This window comes from Bubalus bubalis, chromosome 6 (assembly GCF_019923935.1).
Source record: "Bubalus bubalis isolate 160015118507 breed Murrah chromosome 6, NDDB_SH_1, whole genome shotgun sequence".
NCBI lineage: Eukaryota > Metazoa > Chordata > Mammalia > Artiodactyla > Bovidae > Bubalus > Bubalus bubalis.
This window is the reverse complement of record NC_059162.1, coordinates 88023622-88036549: the sequence shown is the minus strand read 5'-3', so window position 1 is coordinate 88036549 and position 12928 is coordinate 88023622. Positions and strand designations below refer to the sequence as shown.

At 41.8% G+C, this 12928-nt stretch overlaps 1 protein-coding gene and 1 long non-coding RNA gene across 17 annotated transcripts in view; one reads left to right on the top strand and one right to left on the bottom strand.

Annotated features, from left to right (window-relative positions):
* Positions 1-12928, bottom strand: part of DAB1 (DAB adaptor protein 1) — a 1348091-nt gene that overhangs the window by 854052 nt on the left and 481111 nt on the right. The window lies entirely within an intron of this gene.
* LOC123334110 lies at positions 1503-11595 on the top strand. The gene is made up of 4 exons (XR_006551887.2): positions 1503-1861; positions 4882-5069; positions 5507-5580; positions 11184-11595. It is a non-coding gene; the product is annotated as an uncharacterized LOC123334110 (long non-coding RNA).

Sequence of the window (12928 nt, the reverse complement as noted above, 5' to 3'; positions counted from 1 at the left end):
CACCATCAACAGTACTCAGAGGCTTTTTGAATTTCAAGCATCAGGATAAAGTTAGAGAAGAAAATATCCCAAAGTCTAGATGCCTGGGACCAGTTGGTGCTCCACACTGCTTGCAAGGGTCCAACTTTGAGCATTCTCAGTAAAATCTCAGCTTCACATGAACTCTGCTTGTTAATATGCTTCCATCACTCTTGATCTGGTAATTGTGCCACTTGAGCTCCCAAGCACTAAAATTAAATCTGGAAATTTGTCATACACCTTCCCCTTGTGATGGTAACACAGAAGGTGGAAGCTCCAACAGTCAAAATGAATTACTCAGCGAGTTCATTTGTCACCAGGAGGTAATTGGGATTTAAGCTACAGTCTCAGAAAGAAATATATCACATCGCATGATCACTTGCTTTAATGGTAGCCTATGCCTAATTTTCATCCCCACCCAACCCCTTCTCATCAGACCCAGGGACCTGCTAGTAGCATAATTTGACTTTTTTTCCTGCTGCTCCCTGATATATCAAGCATCAGCCGAGAGAAGAAGTACACTTAAAGTAGGACAATGGATGTAACGGCTCTAGCTTGGGATCGGCTGGTATTAGGGAATTTTACAAATTCATTTATTTATTCACTTATCCATCCACGGACAAGCATTTACTGAGAAACTTTTCTATGCCAGGCCTGAAATTGATGTTAGAAGTCCAAAGGAGAATAAACCATTTCCTTACAGATAAAGTGCTGATTCTAGCATGTGATTTTAAATAGGCTCAGAAGATCCCATATGTATCTTCAAAACACAACCCCTCACTCCTTCTATCACTAACACATGGCATTCCTCTTCACCTTCTACTCACTTATGTCTGAATATGCTGCCACTTTTTGGATGAGTAAATCTATAAGAAAATATCAGACTGGACTGTAAGGAATGAAGAGAGCAAAGAGACGTGCATTTATTCCTGCTCTGATATGAATTGTTGAGAGACCTTGAACAAATTCCTTGTCTTATCTAGACATTTGGTTTCTTATCTGTAAGATGATGGACTGGGTTAGCCATAGCTATGTATAGAAAAAGAAGGTGAGATACTTGCCGAATTGGGGAGGGATTGGGAGAGGGGTTGGAGACACAGAGCCTCCCCCTCTCCCATCCTTTCCTTCTCACAAAGGGGAAATTCACAAACCCTGTGGAATATAGTGTAGTGTCATGAAAAAGATGGAAAGTATATTTATATTTGTGACTCAGAGGGTAAAGCATCTGCCTGCAATGTGGGAGACCTGGGTTCGATCCCTGGGTGGGGAAGACTCCCCTGGAGAAGGAAATGGCAACCCACTCCAGTATTCTTGCCTGGAAACCCCATAGATGGAGAAGCCTCTCTGGGCTACAGTCCATGGACTCGCATGGACTGAGCGACTTCACTTTCACTTTAAGGGAAGGAAATTGGATAAAATCATTCACAGCTGTGTCTTCCCCTTTAACTATGCTAAGCTTCTGCAGTAGACAAGACAAAGCAGCTAGCTACATTACTTGGGTGAACCTGTGTCTGAGGAATCCAGGAGGTGTCCTTCATCCTCAGAATGGGGGTCTGGGGAATATACCAAGAGAAAGAGCATTTCCTGCTTGTCCCAAGTAGAAACTGTTGTGGTGCAGACTTTTGTGGCTCAGATAATGATGTGAGTTGATTCCTTGAACTCACTCTTGAACAAGCTGGGGAGATTTGGTTTCTATCAGAGATCAGGCCACAGTGGGAAAAGAGTAAACATCTTAACATTGGAATACTTACTGAAAGATACACCCATCCCCAAGGAGAAGTCTCCAACTTGGAGCGCATCTTTCTTTGCTTGGCATTTAACAGTAGGAGGACAGACAGGGCAGGTGAGTGAGGCTGTACCTTATTTTATTATTGTTCTTTTTTAAAAAAATTATTTTATATTGAAGTATAGTTTATTCATAATATTGTAGTAGTTTTAGGTGTATTAGTAGTATTTAGGTGTATTGTAGTAGATTTAGGTGAATTGAAAAGCGATTCAGTTAATACATGTGTCTATTCTTTTTCAAATTCTTTTCCCATTTAGGTTATTACAGAACATTAAGTAGAGTTCCCTGTCCTCTCTGGCGGGTCCTTGCTAATTATCTATTTTAGATACAGTAGTTTGTATATGCTAAAGACCAATAAATAGACATCTCTACTTCTAAAATAGGTCCTCTCTAACCCTGAATGTCAGTTCATTTCCCATTACAGATGGGGTTTTCTGGAGGAAAATGCAGAGAATACAGTTAAGGCATAAGATTTTAAACAGAGATCAAGAGCTAAAAGGAAAGGGGAGAGAGCAGGATTTGCCAGGTCATGCAAGCAAGAGAACCAGGCCTATAAATGCCGGGCTATTGGGCCTGATTCAGGACTACCTAGGCAGACAATATTCACTCTAGATCTCCTGCTGGGATGGACAGGGTTCACTGAGGCAGGAGCTCACAGCTAGAGGCTGCCTACCCACCTTACTCCACACAGCCAGGAAGGACATCGTTCCTTAAAGGAATGTCTAAGTTGCCCACCACCAGATCCAACATGAAATTGATGGCATTGATGGATGGCAGAGAAGAGTGTAGAGAAGGTACAATTTACAAGGGTACTACACTATTTCTTATAAATTGTAATGAATTGCACCCATAAACCTCAAGGACAGAAGTAAGGTGGCAGGTGGTCAAACCTAGAGAAAGGATTGCAGCAATGGCTGTAACTCTACGACTGAGCTGGGGACTAAGGGTAATGAACATGTCACATTTCAACCTGTTGCCTAAGAAGCATTTCAGTTCTGTTGCTCAGTCGTGTCTGACTCTTTGCAACCCCATGAACTGCAGCACACCAGACTTCCCTGTCCATCACCAATTCCCAGAGTTTACCCAAACTGTCATTGAATCGGTGATGCCATCCAACCATCTCATCCTCTGTCGTCCCCTCCTCCTCTTGCCCCCAATCTTTCCCAGCATCAGAGTCTTTTCAAATGAGTCAGCTCTTCACATCAGGTGGCCAAAGTATAGGAGTTTCAGCTTCAAGATCAGTCCTTCCAATGAACATCCAGGACTGATCTCCTTTAGGATGGATTGGTTGGATCTCCTTGCAGTCCAAGGGGCTATCAAGAGTCTTCTCCAACACCACAGTTCAAAGCATCAATTCTTCAGTGCTCAGCTTTCTTTATATTCTAACTCTCACATCCATACATGACTACCGGAAAAACCATAGCCTTAACTAGATGGACCTTTGTTGACAAAGTAATGACTCTGCTTTTCAATATGCTCTCTAGGTTGGTCATAACTTTCCTTCCAAGGAGTAAGCGTCTTTTAATTTCATGGCTGCAATCACCATCTGCAGTGATTTTGGAGTCCAAAAAATAAAGTCAGCCACTGTTTCCACTGTTTCCTCATCTATTTGCCATGCAGTGATGGGATCGGATGCCATGATCTTAGTTTTCTGAATGTTGAGCTTTAAGCCAACTTTTCCACTCTCCTCTTTCACTTTCATCAAGAGGCTCTTTAGTTTTTCTTCACTTTCTGCCATAAGGGTGGTGTCATCTGCATACATGAGGTTATTGATATTTCTCCCGGCAATCTTGATTCCAGCTTGTGCTTCTTCCAGCCCAGTATTTCTCATGATGTACTCTGCATGTAAGTTAAATAAGCAGAGAGCTGGGGAAATAAAGGTTCTGACATCTTTCTCTTACTTTCCTTTGCCCTGCTCTGGCTATCAGTAGGGAAACCAGACAGAAGCCAGAGGAGCCACTGTCAGTTGAATGCAATCTTCCTGGTACAGAGCAGCAGGGAAGGGCAGACTACAGATCTAGACGGGCCAGCAACAAATAACCAGCACTCTCTGATACCAGATCTAGGAGCTAAAATGTTGTTAGATGATCTGGGAAGATCAAGATCATGGTGACAGAGTCTGGGCAAAATTAAGAGCCCACAGTGAAATTCTGTAACCCCTTCAGTGACAGATTTAGTGCATTAGACTTGGCCCCTGACTTGGAAAGGGCTACAGAAAAAAAAAAAAAGGGTATATGGGTCTCTACTTGGTTTGGCTCTATTTCTTGAGGCAGGGTACTCTACCCACATCTTTATTGATCCTTAAGACCCAAAGGCCTCTTTGCTTCTTCCACTAGCTCATTTTCTTTTAAAACTCTGCATTACAATTCATTAGCATGCTATGAAATCAAGTTGTCCTGGCCAAGGCTTCTAAAAAATAGTACAGGACCGATTCTATCGGAATGCACTGTATGCTTAAAAAAAAAAAAAAAAAGGTAATTGTTGTTCTCTGAAACCTTGAAGTGCTTATGTATATATTCACTGAGTCAAAATATAAAACATATTTCTTATGTCCCAATAAGAAGTCTGAAACTACTATCCTAGTTAGTTTGAGATTGTAGAAGATAATTACCAAGAAACATGTATTACAAATATCTCATCTCATTTCCACCAGGGATCAGGAATTGGGTACACAGATGAATATCAGTGATGGTGGGAGAGTCAGGATTGTAAAGCCAATCTTTCTTGTTGTTCAGTTGTTAAGTCGTGTCCAGTTCTCTGGGATCCCATGAACTGCAGCATGCCAGGCTTCCCTGTCCTTCACTATATCCCAGAGTTTGCTCAAACCCATGTCCATTGAGTAGGTGATGCCATCCAAGCATCTCATCCTCTGTCGTCTCCTTATCCTCCTGCCCTCAATCTTTCCCATCAAGGTCTTTTCCAATGAGTTGGCTCTTAGCATCAGGTGGTCAAAGTATTGGAACTTTAGTAAAGCCAGTAGAGATTTAATTGTTGCTTTTCTTAGGGTCACAACCTATTCCAATTGTCCAGAAGAAATCAAAATTTCTGCTTTTCTTCTTTTGTTCTTCCGAGTCTAGACTACTTCCTGGAATCATTTCCACCCCAAAGGTGACTGAAGACCTCATTCTAAGCTCAACAGAGTAAACAAGGCTCAAATGGAGCTCTGGCCTAATGCAAACGGAGAGATAAGATCCAGAGAGCAGCACACTGGGAGGTGCCTGCAAGTCAGTATCTCTAGGACTATTGTCCATTGCCATTTGCAGAGGTATGATTTCTCTTTCTCAAAATATATATGTAGAAACTCACACAACTCGCTGCCAGCTTCTTGGTCTTGAACAGCTGCCCGACACTGAGATCTGCCATTATAACTATATTAACAATTCAGCAGCCTTTGGTACCTAGGTTAGAACCATGCGCATCTAATTGCCTCGGATGATTAAGAGTTAACGCTGCTGACCTACCCCCAGAGGGAAATTACAAGGAATATCCAATTAGAGGCAACCAGCCTCTTTGAAAATAATCCAATGTACCAGGAGTGTTTAATAATAATCAGGATAATCATAACAATTCTACATATATCTATTTTGAAAAGTGGTGAGCCATTTCTCACTCACTTTCTAGAAACTTTATTTGCTAGAAAGCAAAGCCTTGCAATTATTCAAATTGGAGATTACTATTTTGTTGTTGTTGATGTTCCCATAGCCTCTCAGGTGGAGGAAGGACAGAGAAAGCCATCCCAGAGGGGAACAGAATCAATCCCAGCTGCTCATTAAAAGGTAAACCGTCAATAATCTTTGTCAGGCCTTTTTATCTTGGGCTTTAGTACCTGATGATCCCTAAGGCAGCAAGCAGTATGGAGATTTAGATGGGCTCCTGGTTTGCACATCCTCAATGGTGCAGGATTAACCCTCTGCACGCTGCTGTGGACTTTCTCTGAACCACTTCTGGACCCTAGATGAGCAAGGATTATGAGGCTGCTATAGCCATCTGAAGAGGCATGGGCGTTCCTTTGGAAAATAGCTCACGGCACTTGGGAACCTAACCCAGCCATAACATCATATAGGAAAGCCTGAACAAACTTTTTGGTCAATCCAATACATACCGCCTTTTTTCCCTAGTCAAAATCTTCAGTGGCTGCACCACAGGCTTCCGGATGAAGCCAAGCTCTGCACAGCTGGTATACTTGCTCTATAGGCTGTCTGCAGCCAGAGCCACTAACCATTCCTCCTGTCCCTGTGCTGTGTCCCTCTCCTCCTAAATTTACTGCCCTTTACCTTGAACCTGGGTGGGCCCCCAACCTGTTTAACTAATAGAATGTGATAGAAGTGATGTTATATGCCTTTTTACATAACTGTTTATAGCAGCTTTATTAGTAATATCCAAAAATTGCAAACAACCCGTATATTCATCTACATGTGAATGGACAACTGTATGTACCTATACAGTGGAACACCATTCAGCAATAAAAATGAGCTATTACCTTCAATGCCTTGGATGAATCCCAAAATAATTATATGAAATTAAAAAAGCCAGACCAAGAAAAAATACATACTATATGATTCCATTTATATAAAGTCCTAGAACATGCAAACTAAACAGTGACCAACACCAGTTGAAACAGAGACAAACTTTTCCCTAGGACATGACCTAATTAAGGAATCATGGGCAACTCAATGCCTTTTTTGTTTCTAGCACATAGTTTTGGGATGTCTTGTGTGAGACAGATGATTGAACTTCTTTAGCTCCATCCCAAACAGTGCCCCTACCTCCACTTATTATGTCTGCTTCTCTGGTAGCTCAGCTGGTAAAGAATTTGCCTGCAATGCAGGAGACATGGGTTTGATTCATGGGTTGGGAAGATCCCCTGGAGAAGAGATAGGCTACACGCTCCAGTATTCTTGGGCTTCTCTGGTGGCTCAGACAGTAAAGAATCTGCCAGCAATGAGGGATTCCAACCCTGGGTTCAACCCCAGGGTTGGGAAGATCCCCTGGAAGAGGGCATGGCAACCCACTCCAGGATTCTTGCCAGGAGAATCCCCGATGGACAGAGGAACCTGGTGGGCTACAGTCCATGGGGACACAAAGAGTCGGACATGACTGAGCGACTAAGCACAGCACACAGGAGCAAATTATAGCAGCTCCACAAACCTGTTATGTACGCTTGCTCTCTCTGTCTCATACACACACACACATACACACATCAGAGCCTTTCCATATGCTACTTTACCATTTGTAGTTCCTCTCATTTTTTCCTGAAATCCCTATGTCAGGGTACTCAGCACGCTGTCTTCTGATCACCCCTTTATTGTCTTCTCTATCAAGAAGAAAGCTCACTGAGGGTAGGAAAAGCATCTTACTCACTGATTTGGTTACATTTCTCAGCTCTGTGCCTGGCACATGGTAAGCGTTCAGGAGATGATTTTGAAATAATAAATTGTACAGAACTGACTAAATGCTTATATAGATGCTTATAACTGGGGTAGAGGGGGAAGATTTAAATGCATGAAACAATTAGAGAACAGAGCAAACAGTATAAAACCAAATACCAAATGGGTACCCGATGTTCACAACTTCAGAAATACTCTTATCTTGATAATTGGTTCATGCTATATTAGGTTCTTCATATTAGTAGCAATTAGAATAATAATGATCCATTACAATGAAAACTTTCAGTTTTCCAAATGCTTTCACATGCATTATCTCTTTTGACTCAACTCCAATTATTTAGGGACAAAGAAGTCATAGAATCATTTATGCCAAATCATGTAACATGAGCAGGTTTCTTGTCATTTATTCTTTCCCGAATTCAGCTGCTTGTTAGCCAGGCAGCTACTCAAATGTTTGCGTGAGCTTTAGGATAAGGTGTACATTCTCTGTTACCCAACAAATGTCATAATATACAGGGTTAGTGTTCCCCAGGATCAAAGCCACTACACAGACTAAAAGGCATTTTATCAACTACAAGCATCCAGTAAAACAACAAAAACTGAAAATATGAATCTCTGAACAGAGGGGAATTTAGCAAATGCAACATAATGCCCTCAAGTTGAAAAATAATAACCTGTCCATTTGCAGATTAGCAATTCCATCTCCACATACTCAAAGATTTCTCTACCCAAGAGCAGAAAAACATCATTTTAAACCAACAAGATGACTGGCTATAAATTGAGATAAATCTGACCAGAAGAGGACTTTTCCCATTTCAGCTTCCCTATCACTAAAAGATACTATTTATTTATGAAATGGATACTCTGAGCCAAATACTGTATAAGGCACTGTGTTAAATGCTTTATTTTCATTATCTGTAATTTTAAGGTATTCCTAGGAGGAAGATATCACTGGAGAAGGCAATGGCACCCCAGTCCAGTACTCTTGCCTGGAAAATCCCATGGACGGAGGAGCCTGGTGGGCTGCAGTCCATGGGGTTGCTAGGAGTCGGACATGACTGAGCAACTTCACTTTGACTTTTCACTTTCATGCATTGGAGTAGGAAATAGCAACCCACTCCAGTGTTCTTGCCTGGAGAATCCCATGGACAGAGGAGCCTGGTGGGCTGCTGTCTATGGGGTCGCACAGAGTCGGACATGACTGAAGCGACTTAGCGGCAGCAGATATCAGTATTTCCATTTTACAGATGGGAAAACTAATGCTCAAAAAGGTAAAGGAATGTCACATCACAGCACAGCTGGTGAGTGACTGCTAGGATTCAAACTGAGATCTGTCTTCAAAGTTAGTGCTCCTTCTACCTTAAAAAGTTTGCTAATCCAAAAATAAATGAATATTTTAGGGTTCCTAGCAATCTTAGGGACTTGTCATTTCAACTGTTTCTCATTACTGCTCCTAATGAAAACATGCATAATTAACTGAGGACTGACAATTGCCTTCTGATACAAAACACTCAGAGCTGCAGATGGGGCCTCCCTACATGACACCATAGCAACCAGTTGAAACATGAAGAAAGGGAGGAGGGAGAGAAGGCGAGACAAGGAGGGAGGGAAGGAAGGAAAGAAGGGCGAAGGAAGAAAAGAAGGGGAAAGGAGGGAGGGAATCTTACTCACCACAGTTGTTTGCTTCCACTCTTGGTGGAAGGAGAGAGAGCTACTTAGCCTCCTTTCTTATTCTTAGGTGTCAGATACAAGCAGAACCTATGCTAGTAGCACCCAGGACTTAGACACACCCTGACCTGGGAGAACCAACTAATCAGGCAGCATTTATTGGGGCTTTCTAAATTTCCTGCGGGAGGACATCTGTACTGAGGACCTTTAATGCACCAGCCTAAGGGGATTTGCTGGGAGACCATAGAACCTTTCTTGATGGGTTTTCAATCCAGCTGACACCTGCCAAAAGTGCTCTCTGTTGAAGGCTTCCTTTCTGGTTCTTGGGCCTTTTAGAGTCCCATGGAGGAAGAGAAAAGGTAGTAGCAAGGCCCACCACTGAATTCTACTCAGCGATTTCCCTAATACATTGCTTCTAAGATTTCAAAGCTTTGGTAAAAAGGACTGGGACCTCCTTAAGAGGGCCTATTGCTGAACTCTCCAGAGAAGGCAGTGGGACCACATGGGAGAGACGGTGCTGGAGCAACCTTGAGTAATGAATAGAAATTTCCCAAATGGAAGAATTAGGAAATGTACCTACTATGTACTGGACCCAGCGGGTATGTGCTAAAAGGAATTATTAAATCAGTGGATGGGTGGAAAACTAGATGCTCTAGGTAACCCAAGCCATATGAGTGTGACCACTGACAAAGCTGGACACAGAAGGCGATGAAAGAGGGGGAAGTTAGAGGTGAGGGGAGGGAAAGAAAAGGAATATTAATAGATACCAAAGAATTTTACAGGAAGATTCTGCAGCTACCCAGCAAATGGGAATCTGTTCAGCACTCAAAGAAAAATGCACTGAGCAATGCGTCAGAACCTCTGCCTGATGCCAGGAACTTTTGAGAGTGCATTTTTTCTCATTCATGATCCCAAACAGTAAATGGCACTATCAAACCCAATCTTGTCATATACATGACTCATTTGGCATTTTTTGATCATTTATATTGATTTAACCAGCAAAGGGTTTTTCCATCCACTGAGACTCACATCAACTCATCAGAGGGAGGTAGAGAAACTCTTGCAATGAAGAAACAGATGAAGAGACAGAGGTTCGGAGGGGATATGGATTCCTGTTCATGGTCACATACTGACTTAATGTAGGTGGATTGTTCTAACTTCTGCCGGGTGATGCTGTCTGTACTATCAGCAGACACCTAAGACTCATTCTTCAGGTTATTCTTTTAAAGGACCATACCACATACCACATTATGGTTGTATCTTGTGTGTGTTTATACATACACTTACCTAGATATACATATATCCACATAATATCATATACATCATTGTATATTCTACACATCCACAAGTCTATATGCACCTATAACATATAGACCCAGTAGGAAAACACTTGAGAAAGCATTGAGAGATTGCAAAGAGAAAAGAATTATGTTCAAATGAAATAATGGTAGGGAAGCCCTTCTTCATTCTTAATAACTAAATGAATGGGAAATGAGGACAAATTCTTACAGACATTACAGACCACTTGGATAGTTTTTGGATTGAAAGGCTAGATGCTAATGAGGATGTGTTTCTTACTCTTCCAGAGAAAGGAGTCATTCATCCTCATATTCTCAAATATCTCAAATATCAAGAACTTTCTCTGAGTTAAGCACTGCACACAGTGTTGGGACAGAGAGGCAAATGAAGACATAGTGTCTGCCTTCAAGGAGCCCACAGCAGAGGGACAGGCAGTTGTGTAAATCTAGCAATTATCCTACAACATGACAAGTGCTTTCACTGGTCTATCCCTTGGGAACACAGAGCCAAGGCCTCTAAATCACAGTTCATTCACAGGAAATTTTTTAGTAGAGTGCTGCTTGGGCTGAAGCAAGAACAGGCTAGATGAAAATTATTCAATAAATGTTTATTGAATCAACTAGTGGATGAATAACTGATTGAAGGGGACTCTAGTTTCTTCCCATGGGTCTGATCTCTTCCCCTGGAAACCCTGCCATCCCTCCCCCCTCTTTATAGAGTCAAGTATGAGAATGTATTGTTTCAAAGCCTTAAGAATTCATAGATAATTCATATACTATTGAGGTAGCGGTTGTCATACTCAAACAAAGAAACCCACAACTTGGGGAAACTGAAAGGACCAGCAGCCTCTTCTAATAAAAGAAAATAAACAGTCTGCTCTCTCCACTCAGTACTGTCCCACCCTCTTCCCTTCTTAGTGAACTTTTTGGATGTCCAATTATCAGGTAGCCTGGAAACAAGTTTCTCTTCTTAAGATAAACAGCCAATGACTGAAGCACAATTTATATCTATTATTTTTTCATCAGGCTCCCGTCTCAGTCTGGGCAAGGCTAAATAAGAAGAACTGTTAGGAAAATCGGAGGCGAGGACACAAATGAATGCTCTACCTTTGGCATTTAGATGCGGGTCTGATCCTGAACCATGTGTGTCTTCCTGTGTGACATTTTCAGCGCCGAACTGGAAAATGAGTCTAAGCACAGATATGGTCTATAATGAATCCATCTGGCCACACATCAAGTTTTTAAATATTTACAATTATGGCCCTGGCCTTATTAAACTTGCAGGAAAACGGCAGCAGCAGGGCTTACATATGGGGCTTGAGAAGGCTCCCTTGGCCAGCACCATGACAGCAGATGTCTGAAATTTCTAGAAAAATATACACTTGTTTGCCAGATGCTTGAGACCAGGAAATGGTATGAAAACATCAGGAAAGTGGCTTGTTGGATGTTCTCAAACTGCACACAGGATGCAGTGAAGAGCATGTATGAGCTGTCAAGTCCATATTTAAATCTATTCCTATCTTGAAAGTTTATTCTGTGTTGATAGTCCAAGAGGAGGCAAATCTAGCAAATTAATGGGAACAAGTGATACATACAGGGAAATAAAGAACACCCTGTTACCAGGAGCAAAACAAAAATAAAGATTCAAGTCAGAGTTGGAACTCAGTCTTAATCAGAATTCTCTGGAAGGCAACGTGGCTTCTTTAAAGAACCACACAGTTGGGGCACCAGAGGATTCTGGTTTCAGTCTGTATCTGCCACTCACTCATTGTACAAGGGTGGGCAAATCACAATTCCGAGAGTCCATTTTCTCATGAGCAAAATGGGAAAAACCATAACTACCTGTGTCCCAGGGTTGTTTAAGACTCCAGTGCCATTGCAATGGTTTTCAAACTGTGATTTAATGGTCAGTAGTGAGTTTGGAAATTAGTTTAGTGGATTGTAACTGTTTTTAAACAAAATAAAGCTAGAATAGAATGAAAGAGAATAGAATGGAATAGAAAATAGTCCACACATCGTAAGAGTGAGGACAACGTTGTGAAGTTTTTGTTTCATTTGCAGGTGTGCATGTGTGGGCTAGGTTGCTATGTTAAATTCATTTCTTTTTGTAAATTATGGCTATACTATATGAAAGAGCTTTATAAAAGGTAGAGGGAGGTATCCAGGGAAAGCTAGTGGCCCAGCAATTCCAAATGGGTTTCATTTTGACTGCACAGTTTTCAATTTTTTTTTTCCGATGGATTCTACAAAATTATTTATTTATTATTATTTTTTTTAATTTTACTTTATTTTTAAACTTTACAATATTGTATTAGTTTTGCCACATATCGAAATGAATCCGCCACAGGTATACCTGTGTTCCCCATCCTGAACCCTCCTCCCTCCTCCCTCCCCATACCCTCCCTCTGGGTCGTCCCAGTGCACCAGCCCCAAGCATCCAGTATCGTACATAAAATAAGCTTTAGTTTTTAGAAGAATCAGATCAGATCAGATCAGATCAGTCGCTCAGTCGTGTCCGACTATGTCCGACTATTTGCGACCCCATGAATTGCAGCACGCCAGGCCTCCCTGTCCATCACCAACTCCCGGAGTTCACTCAGACTCACGGCCATCGAGTCAGTGATGCCATCCAGACATCTCATCCTCTGTCATCCCCTTCTCCCCCTGCCCCCAATCCCTCGCAGCATCAGAGTCTTTTCCAATGAGTCAACTCTTCGCATGAGGTCAGTTCACAACAAAACTGAGTAGAAGGTACAGAGATTTCCCATATA